The following is an 18,401-nucleotide window of genomic DNA, read 5'->3' on the forward strand; positions in this document are numbered from 1 at the left end:
GGGGGACAGATTTGCCCTACCAGATATCACACTTATTTTGGAACACTAGTTAATTTAAAAGTGGTATTGGCATTGTGATATATGAATAGACCAATGAAACCAGAGAGCCAGAAACAGAGTCATATAATATTCTGTAATGTTATAATCTTTAAAATGATACATTATACTACATTGAAATGAAACATTTCTATTCAATGACAACAAAAAAAGAAACTAAGTTAGAAAACAGTGATAGCCTGGTTGTGGGGGGGATGCGGATCAGCAATTTTCTGTGAATAGCCAGATGATAAATATTTTGGGCTTTGCAGGCCACATGCATCTCTGTTGCCACTGCTGCTGCTACTGCTTTCTTCTTCCTTTGCAATATTTAAAAATGTAAAAGCATTAGATTACATTAAAGTTAGTTTGGGGTGTATAAAAATAGGCCATCAGCAAGGACTATAGTTTGCCAACCCCTGATCCACAGTATTCGAGAAGACAATTTCAACCACTATAAACAACAAAAGTTTAGTAATTAGAATATAAAATGGCTTATGAGCAAATCAGTAAGAATAGAGACAACCCAACAGGAAGATGAGCAAATGATATGAACAGGAAATTGAATAGCTAACAAACACATAGGAAAACAAACGCATATGGAAAGAGGAAAATATAAATTAACCATCAATGAGGTAACATTGCACATCCTTCCTTTTTTAAAAAAATATTTAAAGTATGAAATGTTTCAGAGGAGGCAGATTAACTTCAATTCTTATACAGCTGGTGGGAGTGTAAATTGGTTTAAACACTTTGGAAAGCAATTTTGCATTATATAGTAAATTTGAAGATACGCATACCCTGTAACCCAACAATTTCTCTAATAGGTGCTAAGGAAAAAATGGGAAACCACTTAATGTCCATTAGTGGGGCAATGGATGGTCAATTGTGGCATTTATAAATGGAATACATATATACAATGTAAATACAAATAAATGGCAGTTAAATGAATGATAAATAATATACACTTACATAGACAAATCCTATAAAAGTTTGCTGCCTCAAAAATTATACTGTAAGTTAAAAACTGAGAATAGATAAGATGCTGTGAAGAAGTTAGTGACTCTTGTTTCTCCAGACATCAAAACTTGTTATAAAGCTATGGTGATTAAGACAGTATGGAACTCTTAGGGATAGACAGACAAACTGATGGAACAAAAGGAACCTACAAATAAAGCCATGCATGTATGGAAAAGAATGGTGCTATAGATCGATGAAAAAGATAGACTTCCCAATAAATGACACTGGAACAATTGGCTATCCGTAAGTGAAAGAACGGAACTGAATCACTGCCTTACTCCATATACAACCATCAATTTCAGGGAGATTAAATACTTAAATAACAAAGCTGACTTTTAGAACTCTAACAGAAAAAAATAAGAGAATATATTTACAATGCCAGCATAAAGAAAGTTTTCTTGGCTGGGTACTGTGACTCACTCCTGTAATCTCAACACTTTGGGAGGCCAAGCCAGGGAGATTGCTTAAGGCTAGGAGTTCAAGACAAGCCTGGGCTACATAGCAAAAAAAATTTATCTCTACAAAAATATTTAAAATTTGGTCGGGCATAGTGGTGCATGCCTGTAGTCCCAGCTGCTCAGGAGGCTGAGGCAGGAGGGTCACATGAGCCCAGGAGTTGGAGCCTACAGTGAGCCGTGGTTGCGCCACTGGACTCCAACCTGGGTGACAGAGTAAGACAGACAGAAAGAAAGAAAGGGAGAGAGAAAGAAAGAAGGAAAGAAGGAAAGAAAGAAGGTAGGAAGGAAGGAAGGGAGGGAGGGAGGGAGGGATGAAGGAAATTTTCTTAACTCCCAAAGTGGTAACCAGAAAAGCAAATGACTGATAAATTTGACAACACTAAAATTAAGACTGTTTCTTCCTCAAAAGATATCATAAAAAATGAAAAAGCAAGCCACAAACTAAAAGTCAGTATTTTCAACATACGTAACCAACCAAGGGTTAGTATCCAGAATATACAAAGAGTTCTTACAAATCAATAAGAAAAAAGACAAACCGAATAGAAAAATAAACAGATGACCAGAACAATCTCTTCACAGAAAGGGAGATGAAAGTGGCCAGTACTTATATGAAAAGATGATCAATATCATTAATAATCAGGGAAAGACAATTTAGACCATAGCAAGACATCATTTTGTCCCCAGGAGCTTGGCAGGTGTAGGAGGGACTGTGAAACACCTAGGATGCTTATACGCTTCTGGTAGAGGTAGAAACTGGTCAAGACTCTGGTGAGGGTAGAAACGTGTAGAACCACTTTGAGAAGTGATTGTAATAATGCAAGGACCCAGAGATCCCACTCAGGTATTTTTACCACAAATTATTTCATTTATATATATGATATATATATATACCAGAAAAAAGGTATAATAATGTTCATAACAGCTATGTTTGTAGTCGCAAAAACTTGAAACAACTCAAATGTCCCATGGCAATACAAGATGCAGTGTGTTTATCCAATAGAATAGTAAACAGCAGTGAAAAAAAAAAATGAACCATAGTTACACTCACTAACACGAAATGAACCTCTGAAATACATGAAGTCAAGAGCGCATAGCTCCAGAAGAATACAAACAGCACAACGTTCTCTTCTGTTCACGGTTTAAACTCACTCAGAACTGAGCACTGTCATTCAGAATTACATATATTATGATAAACTACAAAGAAATATAAAGAATGGCCAGGCACGGTGGCTCACACCTGTAATCCCAGCACTCTGGGAGGCCGAGGCTGAGGCAGATGGATCGCTTGAGCCCAGGAATTCAAGACCAGCCTGGGAAACGTCGTGAAACCCTGTGTCTACAAAAAATACAAAAATTAGCCGGGTATTCTGGCACACTCCTGTAGTCCCAGCTGCTGGGGAGGCTGAGGTGGGAGGACCGCTTGAGCCAGGAAGGTTGAGGGTGCAGTAGGCAGAGCTTGTGCCACTGCACTCCAGCCTGGGCGACAGAGTGAGATCCTGTCTCAAAAATAAATAAATACAAAGAAATATAAAGAATAAGCACTCCACTCGGAGGCAGTTACCTTCTATGTGGGGTCCAGGGGATGCAATTCAGAAGGGGGCACAGAGACTTCAAAAGGGTTGGCGACGGTCTACTTCTGCTGGGTAATGGCCGGTACTTCTGCCAGGTAATGGACGGTACTTCCGCCGGGTAATGGCCGGTAATTCCGCCGGGTAATGGACGGTACTTCCGCCGGGTAATGGACGGTACTTCCGCTGGGTAATGGCCGGTACTTCTGCTGGGTAATGGACGGTACTTCTGCTGGATAATGGACGGTACTTCTGCCTATTGGATGCACAAGCATTGGCTGTATTACGGTGATGACAATGTGTACATCACATGTAGTATTTTTATCAAAAATTTCATGTTTAAAATAAAATTATATGGCAGAAAGAAAAATACAGTGAGATATCATTTAATGTAAATCTATAAAGCACAGAAAATAAGAGTGTATTTTGTTTCTGGACACATACACATATAGAAAAAGTAGAACAGCCACATAAGGATACACATGAATATAATCATTTCTGGGCATTTTTGGAGAAGAGTGCCATTGGTATGTGTGTGACAAGGAGATTCCAACTGTGGAATTTTAAAACATTAAAAAACTCAAGGTAAGATAGCAAAGTACTGATACTTCTTAACTCTTGAGTGTTGGGTACATAGGTGTTAGGAATCGGGTTTCCAGACTTAGGACGTGCGTGCATGCACACACACACACACACACAAGCACACACACACACACATGCACATACACACACACACTCTCTCTCGCTACAGGACACTCAGTTAAATTGAATTTCAGATAAAAAACCAACAACTCCTTAGTATAAATAATTTTTAATAAAAATGTGCCCCACTGGGACAGCCTGTGATTTATCTGACACCCCTATTTATATTGATCTCTACATCAGAAATGTAGGGAAAATATGTTTGTCCTGTTTATGTACATCATAAAAAAATTAACCAGCCATTATGTGTTTAGTGTGCACAAAATGAGGGGAGGGGACTACAGAGTGTCCTGCTCCTCTGCCATGGAATCAGTGCACCAGACTCATCCCACCGGCCGCCCAGACCTTCAAGGATTTCTGACCAGATCCGTTTGCTCAGATTATTTAACTCCAAAACCCAACATACCGATCATTTAAACACGGTAGTTACCATTTGCTATGTGCTGAACACTTGACATGCATTATCTCATTAAACAGTTCCACAGCAGCTCCGTCCTCATACTATTTTTCCTAGTTTTCTCATAACTGCTGGTACTTCCCCAAGGCCCAGAAATTTGCCTGTGTCACACAGTGAGTCAGGGGTTCCAAAGCCACTGTTCTTTCCACCTGCCCTCCTACCCCCCAACACGTACACAGCAATCCTTCCCAATCCTTCATGGTCCCTCCCCTCCTGGGCTTCCCTATCCCTTTCACGTTTGGTTCCTCTTGCAGCAAGAGGCATTTATTAACCTTGTGCTTTTTTCTTTCTAGATACAGATGACCCTCCTACTTAGACTGCATACTTCTTTCCATATCCCTGCCCAGCCCAGCTCCAAATTTCTGCCAAACTAGTGCCTCGTGGGGAGAAGGCACTCAGGACGTATTTGCCAGTTGGCGGGTCAGCATTTTCTCTAAGGGCATTATGGAAAGCAGCAGTGGACTTGGCCACTTCCAGCAGTTCTACTTTAAACACAAAGTTCCTTGGCTTCCAATTTCTACATTAAATTGCTCCAGTTCCTCTGGTCAGCAGAGAACATCCTTGGGGTCTTGCAGCCCCTACACAGACATCATCCGGGCAGCCCAGAGACAATGTTCTTGTGAGCTTCTGTGTATCAACAGCCAAGTCCATGCCTACTGCTTCGTTTTAAAATGCCCCAAATACAAACCCCTTTTGTCATTTAGAAGAGCATGGAAAAGCCCCTTCTGCCCCACGGAATAACAAAGGACCAGTTGGCTTCCTTTCAAATATGCTAATTGCCCAGCTTCCAAGTTTCAGCTCAAGGCCCATTTTTATGCCTCACTTAAAAATAAAGCCCTGACAATATGGTCTTGAATGGAAATGCTGACCACACTAGCTGATGAGAACAAGCAGCTATTCCAGGAAACAAAACAATGGAGGCAGGCAGCGCGCGCATATTCCGCCGGCCTATGTGGGACTGTTTGTTTCCAGGCCGCCGGCCGGCCCTACAGCTGGCTCCAGGCTCCAGAGCCCAGACCCAAGCCTGACTTCTTCACTAGAAGTTTGAGGAAATGTGATCCTATCTTTCGGTTCTCTCTGGATAAAAGTGGAACTAGCTTTGCTTTGTTTCTGTTTTTGTTTTTGTTTTTTTCCAGTTACTTCGTAGGGAAAGTTTGGACGCCCACACTTAGAAGGCAACTCCTTCTGAAACTCCAGATAATGGATGTGCACACACGGACTTGGGGACAGGTTGTGTGCAGCAATTTGGAGTGTAGGCAGCATTTAAAACTATAGCCACTGCCGGGTCAGTGGCTCACACCTGTAATCCTAGCACTTTGGGAGGACTGAGGCAGGCAGATCACCTGAAGTCAGGAGTTTGAAATCAGCCTGGCCAACACGGCGAAACCCCATCTCTACTAAAAACATAAAAATTAGCTGAGTGTGGTGGCAGGCACCTGTAATCCCAGCTACTCAGGAGGCTGAGGCATGAGAATCTTTTGAACCCGGGAGGTGGAGGTTGCAGTGAGCTGAGATTGCACCACTGCACCTCAGCACAGACAGAGTGGGACTCGTCTCCAAACAAACAAACAAAAAAACTATAGCCATAAATAAATAGGCCTTCCAGACCACCTGACACAAGTCTCAACCAAAATGACTAGAAGGATCTTACTAAGATCACTTTTCTGGGGTGATGCAGAGAGCTGACATTATAACCCAAATGATTTGGAACCCAGCCCAAAGTTTAACAGCTCTGTCTGGATAACAGCCTCGTGTTTTATGTCAGTGGAGGAATCACCTCCAATTCTAACCAAAACAAGTAAGAAGCTGATCTGTGTTATGTATCATCTCCTTTCATTTAAATTCCTCAGTGGGGCTGATATTATTGTTCCCATTTCACAGACGAGGATTCTGAGCCCCAGAGAAGTTACGTTAGTTAAATAAGTGACCCCAGATTGTGCTGAGATGAAATTCAAAACCAAGAGTGAGATGCCACACTGCCCCACCCTTGCTACTCAAAGAGTGGTCCGGGGACCGTAGCAGCTGCGGCATCACCTGGGCAATGGTAAGAAAGGCAGAGCCCCAGGCCCCGCCCCAGACTCCTGAATCAGAATCTGCATTTTGACAAGACCCCGACTTCACACGCACATGAAGGTTTGTGAAGTGCTGGCCCACACCGCAGTCCTCCTCAGATGATCCTGCTGCCAAACCGACCCAGACCTAGAACCATGAGGATCTTAGAAACTGGACGTGACGCCGGGCGCGGTGGCTCAAGCCTGTAATCCCAGCACTTTGGGAGGCCGAGACGGGTGGATCACAAGGTCAGGAGATCGAGACCATCCTGGCTAACACGGTGAAACCCCGTCTCTACTACAAAATACAAAAAAACTAGCTGGGCGAGGTGGCGGGCGCCTGTAATCCCAGCTACTCGGGAGGCTGAGGCAGGAGAATGGCGTGAACCCGGGAGGTGGAGCTTGCAGTGAGCTGAGATCCGGCCACTGCACTCCAGCCTGGGCGGCAGAGCGAGACTCCGTCTCAAAAAAAAAAAAAAAGAAACTGGACGTGACGTGAAGCCTGGCGTCTAAGGAGAGTGGGGTGCCAGGTGGAAGGAAATGCAGGTTTCAAGCATAGCAGTTCTGTATGTCTCAGAGAACTACCTTGGATGCCAGTGTAGAAAGGAACAAAGTCTCAGGATTTAGATATTTTATATTCAATGCTGGTTCTGCCATTTACAGGCTACAAAACCTTGGGAAAGTTATTCAATTCTCTGACTCTCAGCTTGTTTCCAAATTAAGAATAATGCTACATCCAAGGTGGTTCTGATGTTGAGACAATATACACACAAACATACTCAGTAGGCCCTCTCTATTTTTTTTTTTGTTTTGTTTTTTTGAGATGGAGTCTCACTTTGTCACCCAGGCTGGAGTGCAGTGGCATGGTCTCGGCTCACTGCAACCTCTGCCTCCTGGGTTGAAGCTGTTCTCCCACCTCAGCCTCTGAGTAGCTGGGATTACAGGCGTGAGCCATCACGCCCGGTTAACTTTTTGTGTTTTTAGTAGAGATGGGGTTTCACCGTGTTGGCCAGGCTGGTCTCCAACTCCTGACCTCAAGTGATCCGCCTCGGCCTCCCAAAGTGCTGGGGTTACAGGCATGAGCCACCGTGCCTGGCCAGGCCCTATCTATGGGTTCCACGTGCCTGGATTCAACCAACCATGGAGCAAAAATGTTTGAAAAAAAAAGTCTGTACTGAACATATACAGATATTTTTCTTGTCTTTATTCCCTAAACAATAGAGTATAGCAACTATTTACATTGTATGAGGTATCATAAATAATCTAGAGATGATTTAAAGTGTTTAAAGTATATGGGAGGACGTGCATTGCTTATATGCAAACGCTCTACCATTTTACATCAGGGACTTCATCCTACGAGATCTAGGCATGGGGGGTGGCTTCTGGAACCAATCCCCCACGAGTCTAAGTGACAACTGTATATACATATACACACACACGTATATGAACACACTGCCTGGATACATGTATATATTCATATACAGACACATATGTAATGTGGATATATGTGTATTATACATATGTGTACATATGTCTATTATACACATGCATATGTGTATTTACATGCATATACACACTTGTATATGCATACATATATACACACATATATACACACATACATATATACACATACATATATACACACATACATATATACACATACATATATACATACATATATACACATACATATATACCCATCTATAATCTGATTTAGGGGTCAGGGCCTGGTCTGGGGCAGGGACTGTGAGATGGGGATGGGGTGGTGAGAAGCTAACTATATGCATGGGTATATATGTATGTGCATATATGTATGTATATATGTATGTATGTGTATATATGGGTATATATGTATGTGTATATATAAGTATACATATACACATGTGTGTATATGCATGTATGTCATCCCTTGGAATCTGTGGGGGATTGGTTCCAGAAGCCCCCCACATGCCAAAATCCCACAAATGATGAAGTCCTTGATATAAAATGGTATAGTATTTGCATATAACCTATGCATATCCTCCCATATACCTTAAATACTTAAATACTCCTGTATACCTTAAATACACACACGTGTGTGTATATGTGTATACTATATGTGTATATGTATATAAAAATATATCCAGACACAGTGTGTACATATACATATATGTACAGAGTGTGTACATATACACACGCATAGATGTGTGAATGGAATGTCACAAGATATCAATACATGGATATTAACTATTAATATATGTATTAAATGTTATGTCAACCAGCATCTGAGGGTACATTAAAAAAGAGTTTTCTTGTAAACAACAGAAACCAGTCTGGCCAGTTCATGGGGTTCATTACTATTAGATGGTTTACAAAATCCCTTGAAGAGCTGGAGAAGCTGACTATAGGGAGGCAGTTCCAGAAACAATTCCCAGCCTCAGCAGCACGGTCCGAAGTGCAACCCTGCAGAAAGCCATCCAACAGTAAGGGGTCACCACCACACTCACACTGCCTCCTCGGCCCTCCAAGCAGGCCGAATGACTGACTGTCTTGCACTGTCTCCACCCCTCTTGGCTCAGATGGTGGAAGAAACCTCACGCTTGCCTCTCTCATTGGTGGAATCTGAGCCCACCAGAGCCCTGGTTGCAAGGAAACCTGGGAAATGGAGTTTTTAGCTTTTCATCAGCTATAAAACAAGGAGGCACTCCAGAAGGCACTGGAAGGGGTGACAGGGGACAGTCTAGTAGCCACCACAGGGAGCTGCAGACTTTGCTATGCCCTAAATAGAGCAATCTGATTTAGGGGTCAGGGCCTGGTCTGGGGCAGGGACTGTGAAGTGGGGATGGGGTGGGGTGGGTGGTTGTAGATAAGGACAGATCAGCAGGTGTCAAGAACTAGAAAGCAGAATGTTGCCGGGAGCTGCAGATAGTTAAGCGTGTTCATGCCGGGGACCGTATCAGACTGACACAGCTGGAATTCAGGCACCGCTGCTGGCCAGGCCTTCTGGGGTTACGTTAACCTGGCTTTCTCTCCGTGCCCATGTCTGCTCACTTGGAACCCAAGCTGCATCTGGCTATCCCCAGTCCCCACTGCAGTGCCCAGTCTAGCCTGGCCTCTCTTGGCCATGCTCCCTGCTCAAAACTGTAAAAGGCTGGGGGTGGGAGGGGGACTAAGGGCTTAACGAATCACAGCTGATCCTTAAACACCACAGGTTTGAACTGCACGGGTCTACTGATGCTCAGATTTTCTTCTACCTCTGCCACACCTGAGAGAGCAAGACCAATCCCTCCTCCTCCTCAGCCTACTCAACGTGAAGAAAATGAGGATGAAGACCTTTATGATGATCTGCTTCCACTTAATGGACAGTTAATATATTTTCTCTTCCTTAGGATTTTCTTAATAACATTTTCTTTTCTCTAGCTGACTTTATTGTAAGAATACTGTGTGTGTGTGTGTCTCTGTGTGTGTGTGTACCATACAAAATATGTGCTAACCAATCAACTGTTTATGTTATCACTAAGGCTTCCAGTCAACAGTAGGCTATTAGTAGTTATGTTTTCGGAGAGCCAAAAGTTATACAGAGATTTCTGACTGTGCGAGGGGTAGGGGAGGTTCAGTGCCCCTAACCCCCATGGTGCTCAAGTGTCAACTGTAGTTAGTCCCAGATATGTGTCTGAACGTCACTGGGGCCTTCCAGTAGTGAGTTTCCAAGCCATGGAAGTGTGCAGCAGAAGACAGACAGTCACTCATCGAGGGTGCTGGCCAGAGGGCCTCGAAGATTCTTCCTAACCCTCCGTGTCAGTACTGTTATGAGACACAACGTCTTAAACTTCCAAAAAGAGACTCTGCTCGGAGGGAAGCTAGGCCCTGTGGCTGATTGAAAGGAAAAATCTAGAACCAGGTTCTCTCCAACCTGCAAATCATCCCCAGAGTGGTTTTTGCCTCCCTCATGTGCTAAAGCAGCAGACCACGGGGTGCCTTAGAAGGAGGGGATAATACTCTTATCCCTGGTTTTAGACAATTAAAGCACTGTTCTGTGTGCTAGTGACCCAAAACAGTTAATGCCCTTCCCAAAGGGGCCCAGCTTAGGCACTGGAAGGATTTGGGGAAAAGCACACTTTCACAAACTAATCAGAGTTGACATAGAAATAGATCCTTTTTGTCAAATTATGAATGTCTATGGAGCACAACTGGTTGAGAACCTGGAAAAAAACAACCAAATCCAACCAAACCACATGTTGAGCAGATAGGATTATGATAAGGTTCTTTTTGTCCTTTATTTGGATTTCTGTTAATATTTTTAATGACATTTCTTTGTAGGCTTCAAAAAAGAAGAAATCATTTCTCTGAACTTAAAGGACCTTTTTATTAATCGTTATTGTAGGGAGACGAACATGTTCCTAAATGTATCTCATTTTGTCTTTGGTGGCTAATGCAGTGGGCGGAAGGCTTTGGGTCCGTATATTAATAATTCCAAATACGAATTGCCGGAGCCTCGGGCCCTGCAGTTTGCCATCTATGTGTGCTCATTGTTTGGGTTGGTTTGGTTTGACACAGCTAGGTGTGTGGCATTGTTTGGGGTGTTGGTATCCACACAGCGTCAGAAGGGACAGGACACTGGGGCCTTTTCCTTTCTTATAAAACCCAAAATATTCCTCCACAATCGACAGGCTTTGACACTGACTGCTGGATATAGATGGCAGATTGAACACCTGTATCTAATTCTGACCTCTCCTGAAGCCCTACCAAACCACAGTAAAGAGAGAACAGGAGGGAACAGGAGAGAGAACAATGAGGTTCTGGAAGTTGGAAAACTGATGAAAGTCAAATCTGGCAGTGCAGAAAGCTGAGCTTAACGTGATTTCCATCACAGCACCCTCAAACAACTCAAGAAGGCACTTCTGGAAGTGAAGGTAAAGCAATTGGCTCCACGGTTACCCCAAACCCACTCCACCACTGCCTCTCCCCAACCCCATCAGGAGACTGAAGATTCAGCGTGTGGAGAAAGCAGAGAGTCTCAGGACTGAGAACATTAGGTACAATGGAAGGTAAGGCTCCTAAAAGCACGAGAGAATGAAATGAGTTATGTCTGCTGGAAGCTGTGGTGGGCAGGCTTTTCTCTCACTCACCTCCCAGAATGCAGGCCAGCAGGTCTTCACCCTCTAGGCAAGATGCTGGAAGCTTCTCCTCAGGGGAATCAGATGGCCCAGGAGGAGAGACCTGAAAGTACTGACTTCAGGGGTTCCCCAGCACATGGCCCAGCCAGATTACCCTACTGAGAAGTTAACAGTCAACAACTCCCACTCACCTCCCCACCGCATTCCCCCAGTACAGAATGTCCAATCAGCCTTTCACTCCTGGGCTCTAAACCCAGGGAGATGGTGCCTTTAAGAGATGGCTCTAAATCCATCCCTTTTGACCTTCCCGGTGGAGCTATCTTGAATCTCCTCCTGTCAAATAATAGATCCTTCTAATCAGCAGTGGAAAACCAATCAAGTCGCTTCCATCTTTAGTATCCTTCCTTCAATGCCCCATTGTCTCCAACTCCACACCACATCCCTTCTCCCCATTAAAGTCACATTTTCTCACCTTCCAGTTATATTTCAACCCACTGCATCCTATCTTCTATCTCACAACCCAGAAAATCTGCCTCGCCCAAGGAAGGGCATGGGAATTGCTAACAACAACAGAGACATCTTGGTCCTTCTCAACTTGGCAGCAACATTCAATAGTGTTGATCATCACCTTCCTAAAATATTCTCTTCCATCAGGCCACAAGCCTCGTCTTGTCCTAGTTTCTCTCCTGTTTCAGTGACCACTTCTTAGCTTCCTTTGCTGCCTCATCCTCCCCTACCCAACCTATAAGTCCTGACATTCTTTGGGGTGCAGTCCTGGGCTTTCTATTTCTCTGTGTTCTCTCCTTAGTGGATCCTATTCATTTGATTCCCAAATGTGTACCTTCAACTCAGACCTCTCCTTTTTGTCCAAAGTCATCCTTGGAATTTAACTGGACTCACCATTTCCCCTCCAAATTCAGCTCTCCTCCAAAGCCCCTGTGGTAAATGGTCAATATCTGTAGGGTTGCTCAAGTTGAACACCACATTCAGAGTCATCTTTGACACCTTCTTCATGTCCCATGTCCAAGTCTTTACTAAGTCCTGTTGGTTATATATTCAAAATATACCATGAGTCCATCTCTTTCTGTCCATCTTCATGACCCCAATCCAGGCCCCTGTTGTCTCTTGCCTCCTGATGACTTTCCTCAGATTCATTCTTGCCCTTCAGTAGGTGGGTTTCTCTTCAAATAAGCTGATCAATCTTTTATTCTTTAAGTCATAGTGTCCCCCCTTTTTTCTCCTTTTTCTCCTTTATCCCTTTTGCCTTTGTTAAATGCCCATGCACGCCACAATACCAGGCGTTATCAATAACAGTTCGCATTCCTTCCCTTATTTAAAAAGAAGACTAACATTCTAGCTCATTACAGACACCCCTTCCCCTTCCTCTCCACTTTCTTTTACGTGCCCACCTTTTCTAAAAAAAAAATAAAATAAAATAAAAAATAAAATGTTTAGCTAACAGAGATTAGTTTAAATTATATGACCTGACCCCAGCCAATGGAGAAAGGGTAAACAGGAAAGACTCACATCAAAAATAAAGGCTCTCGTGCCCCTTTGTTCAAGTATGTTCTCATGGCAACTGGCCAAAGAGGCACCCCTCTACGCAAAAGTAAAATTGCTTTGCTAAAAGTCCTTTGTTTGAGTGTTCAATTTCCTTAAGATTTTAAGCGTTATTCCTAACAAGTGTCACTCCCCCTGCTTCAAACACTCTAGTGGGTCCACTTTGTATTGCATCCAAGATGGGAACAAAATCTTTAACTTGGCCTCTAAGACCCGGGGTAATCTAGTTCCTCCCCAGCTAGCTTTTGTTCCTGCCATTCTAGCTTCTTGGGCCTTCTTTCACTCCTTGCCCCTGGGCCTTTGCCCTTCTTGCTTCCTCTGCTCCCCAGTATCCTCCTTTATTCTCCTTTGTATTCAGACAACCCCTCTTTATCCTTCAAATCTCCATTAAATCACTTATTTAAAAAATTATCTCTGATTCCTCACTCCCACACCACATTCCCATTTAGACAGGACCCCATTATGTTTGCTATGGTTTGAGAGCCCCCAGCAAAACTCATACTGAAATGTAATTGCCAATGTCATAATGTTGGGAGATGGTGCCTTTAAGAGGTGACTAAGTCATTAAGATGAATTGACGTCTTTCTCAAGAGACTAGGTGCGTTCTCTCAGGAATAGATTAGTTCTTGCAAGAATAGGTTGTTACAAAGACAGGTTGCTTCTCTTGCTTTGTCTCTCTGCACATGCCTGCTTCCTCTCTGCTTCTTTGCCATGCTGTGATACAACACAAGCCTCACCAGAAGCCGAGCGGATGCCAGCGCCAAGCTCTTTGGCTTTCCAGCCACTGTAACTGTGAACCAAACCAATCTCTCTTCTTTATACATTACTCAGCCCCAGAAAGTCTGTTATAGCAATACTAAACAGACTTAAGACAATGTCCATATTCTATTATAGCAACACTAAACGAACGAAGACAATTTCAGTCTCATAGCAGTCACATTCTCCTTTGTAGCACTTGTATGACAGCATTAATTGTGCAAGTGTTGGTGCCTTCTCCATTAGATTATGCATGTTGAAGGTAGAGATAATGTCTGTCTTGTTCAATGATGTAACCTCAGAAACTACCACGGGGTCCAGAACATAGTATGTGGTCAATAAATATTTTAAATATGTGATCATGAAAGCTATTCTTGAATTTGAGGACATCTTTTGGAGTACTTTTTAAAATTTTATTTTTGGGTGTCTGCAATCTTCTAGGAGAAAGGAAACAAATCTTATAGTCTATGTCACCCTTTTAAAATTGCAATGTCTGTCTATCCTCAAGTACACATTAGCATGTTGCAGTAATTAGCGCTGTCTTATATTTTGCTATTTTTATTACAATAAAGGAGATGCCAGGGAAATTCCCCTTGTGGGTCCTGAGTATCCAATCAAATGTTGCCTTATTTCATGACTTCTTCCTTTTGGTCTTCAGACTATCCCTTAAAGTGGCTCAACTTAACTGTAGGCCACAAGTTATATGAGGGGTCTTCAAAAAGTTCATGGAAAATGCATATAATGAAAGAACTATGCATTGGAAATGGAAATGGAAACTATGGTTTCCATTTTCTGCACCAAAATAAACTCGTACTAACTTGTTATAACATGTCTGAATGGGATCTAGTTTGAGGCACTAAGAATGGTTTTATCATTTTGAAAAAAGCCCCTATCAGAGCAACATGAATTCTGCTAAAACTGAAGCAAGAACAAACATCAAATTTATGGTGATTCTTGGGTAAGAAGAACGGTGAAATCATAGATGCTTTATGAAAACGTTATAGGAAGAATGCTCTGAAGAAGTCAGTAGTTTATGAACAGATAGCTCATTTTCAGAAGGAACAAGATGATATGGAAGATGAAGCCCACAGCAGCAGACCATCCACATCAATTTTTGACGAAAAAATTCATCTTATCCATGCCCTAATTGAAGAGGACCAATGATCAACAACAGAAAAAATATCCAACACCATACACATCTCAGTTGGTTCAGCTTACATAATTCTGACTGAAAAATTAAACTTGAGCAAACTTTCCACTTGATGGCTGCTGAAACCATTGCACCCAAATCAGCTACAGACAAGAGCAGAGCTTTCAATGAAAACTTTAAACAAGTGAGATCAAGATCCTGAAGCATTTCTTTGAAGAACTGTAACAATTGTAACAGGAGATGGAATGTGGCTTTACCAGTATGATCCTGAAGACAAAGCACAATCTAAGCACTGGCTACCAAGAGGTGGAAGTGGTCCAGCCAAAGCAACAGTGGACCGGTCAGGAGACTGTCATGGCAACAGTCTTGTGGGATGCTCAAGGTATTTTGTTTGTTGACTTTCTGGAGGACCAAAGAACGATAGTATATGCCTATTTTGAATGTGTTTTGAGAAAGTTAGCTAAAGTTTTAGTAGAAAAATGCCCAGGAAAGCTTCACTAGAGAGTCCTTCTCCATTATAACAATGCTTCTGCTCATTCCTCTCATCAAACAAGGGTAATTTGGTGACTGTTTCAGTGGGAAATCATTAAGCATCCACCTTACAGTCCTCATTTGGCCCCTTTTGACTTCTTTTTTATATCTTAATCTTAAAAAATTCTTAAAGGGCACTCATTTTTCTTCAGTTAATACATGTGAAAATGACTGTATTGACATGGTTAAATTCCCAAGACCCTCAGTTCTCTGAGGGTTGACTAGATGGCTAATATCACTTACAAAAGTGTCTTGAACTTGATGGAGTCTATATTGAGAAAGTTTATATTTTTTATTTTAAGCTGTTAATTGCAGTTTTCCATGAGCTTTTTGAAGTCTCCTTGTATATAAGATGGTGCAACATGTAATAGTGCAGTAGTTTGATTTTTAGTTTCAAATGCTAGGTCTGAATTAAAGGCGTGTGAATGGCTGTTAGTGATGCAATCTGACTGTGGTTTATGTGTGCATGTGTGGGCCAGCCCCAAGTGCCCAGCCTCTCCTCATCACAGCTATGACTGCTCCCAGGTAAAGTCACAGAGGAAGCAGATCTTGAGCCTCCCCAACCTGGACTACTTTTTTTGTTTGTTTGTTTTTTTCCTAGATGGAATTTTGCTCTTGTTGCCCAGGCTGGAGTATGATGGCACAGTCTCGGCTTACTGCAACCTCTGCCTCCTGGGTTCAAGTGATTCTCCTGCCTCAGCCTCCAGAGTAGCTGGAATTACGGGTGCCTGCCACCACTCGCAGCTAATTTTTTTGTATTTTTAGTAGAGATGGGGTTTCACCATTTTGGGCAGGATGGTCTCGAACTCCTGACCTCAGGTGATCCACCAGCCTCGGCCTCCCAAAGTGTTCGGATTACAGGCATGAGTCACCATGTCCGGTCTGGCCTGGACTATTTTTGTGCACTGCCCAACATCTGCTGGTGGAATTCTCCCTTGCTATGGACTAAATGTTTGTATCCCCCTCAAATTTATATGTTGAAACCCTAATTCCCAATGGGATAGTATTAGGAGGTGGGGCCTTTGGGAGGTAATTAGGTTTAGATGAGGTCGTGAGGATGGAATTCGTGTTCTTATAAGAAGAGAAGAGACATCAGATCCCCCATCCTCTGCATGTAGGGACACAGCGAGATGGTGGCCATCTGCAAGCCAGGAAGCAGTCCCTCTCGAGGAACCACATCAGCCAGAACCTTGATCTTGGACTTCCGGCCACTAGAACTATGAGAAATAAATTTCCATTGTTAAAGCCATACAGTCTATGGTATTTTGTTATAACAGCTCAAGCCATCGAAGACATTTCCCAGCTCCCTTTTCCATAAATCTGCCCTATATTCTCCCCAGTCTGGGGGCTGTCCACTCCCTCCCTGGCTCTAGGTGGAAGGCAGCTGTTGAGTTTACTTTTGTTTAACTCTTATCTGGTGATATTTTGTTGTCTAAGGGCTTACTCAGAGAAAAACAACCTGTTCTTAAACTCAGCCTCAAAACTAGAAAATTTCTTTTTAAATAGAGAAAACATTCACTTAATATGGCTTTAGCCATGCACGGCAGCCACTAGCCTAGCCATGGGCCACCAAGCCCTCCTGCTCCTGCTCCTGGCTTTCCTGGTGCCCTGGACCACCACAGCCCTCCAGCTGGCCTTAAGGGCTCTCGGCAGCCTGCACTCACCAGCCAACCCCACATCCCACCTGGCCGTTGCCAAGAACGGCTTGGTTCTCCACTTCCCTCAGAAGGTTGACCATTTTGGATTTAATACTGTGAAAACTTTTTAACAGCAGTATCTAATAGCTGATAAATACTGGAAGAAAGATGATGGGGACATCATCTGGTTCTGCAATAATACATGGTTCATGTGGGATGGGGCTGAGGAACTGAAAGCTATGTTGGTATATGCGGAACAGTGATACTGTGGAGAATCCCTGCCCTGTGATGACCCGTTCCAGGATTCTGGACACTAGGATCTCCTGCCATCAGAAAAAGCTCTGGCTGATTTTGCAGAGCTAATCAAACACTTGAAAAGAACAATCCTAGGAGCTGAAAATCGCCCTGTCATGGCCCTCTAGGGCCCCTGTGGTGGCATGCTTGCAGCCTAGTTCAGCACGAAATACCCTAGTTGGAGCTCTTGCAATTTCTGCCCTTATCTGGCAGTTTAAGGATTTGATACCTTCTGGTGTATTTATGAAGATCGTAACTACAGATTTTAGGAAAGGTGTTCTATATTGTTCAGAGAACCTCCGCAGGTCCTGGGACGCCGTTAATCGACTCTCAAATATGGGTGGTAGTTTGCAATGGTTTCCTGACGCAAGACCTTTGAAAGACTGGATCTCTGAAACCTGGGTGACGTGCAGTGGTGAGCTATCCTCATGCACCTAACTTTTTATAGCATTTGCCTGCTTGGTCTATCGAGGTCATGTGCCACTATTTGAAAACACCCAATATATCGGATTCGTTGCTGCTGCAGAATATTTTCCCAGCTGTGAGTGCATATTACTTAGGTCAGGTGACATGCCTGAATAGTTTAGAGGCAAGAACTAGCAGTCTGGGATTCCTGGGTTGGAGTTATCAGGCCTGCACAGAAATAGTCATCCCTTTTTGTATTGATGGCCTGTTTGAACTTCACTCGTGGAACCTGAAGGAGTTTTCTGATAACTGTTTTAAACAGTGGGATGTGAGACCAAGGCCCTCCTGGATCACTGCTGTGTATGGAGGCAAAAACATTAGTTCGCACATAGACATCGTTTTCAGCAATGGTAAACTAGATCCCCGGTCAGGAGGTGGAGTAACCAAGGACATCACAGACACCTTGGTTGCAGTCACCGACTCCGAGGGACCCACCGTTTAGATCTCTGAGCCAACTTCAGTGGAGCCATCTCACCACCATCTCAGAGGGGCCCGTTTAGATCTCTGAGCGAACGTGGGCCTTCAGTCCCGCGTCTGTGCTGTTAGCCCCCTCTCTGGAAGTTAGACACATGAAGAGATGGATCAGAGAGTTCCACCACAGTGCAGGAAAGCAGTGCTGA

At 43.3% G+C, this 18,401-nt stretch overlaps 1 pseudogene; it reads left to right on the plus strand.

Annotated features, from left to right (window-relative positions):
* The first annotated feature begins 16,946 nt into the window (after nt 1–16,946).
* Nucleotides 16,947–18,401, plus strand: LOC112605364 (annotated as a pseudogene).

Source organism: Theropithecus gelada, chromosome 13 (genome assembly GCF_003255815.1).
Source record: "Theropithecus gelada isolate Dixy chromosome 13, Tgel_1.0, whole genome shotgun sequence".
Taxonomy (NCBI): domain Eukaryota; kingdom Metazoa; phylum Chordata; class Mammalia; order Primates; family Cercopithecidae; genus Theropithecus; species Theropithecus gelada.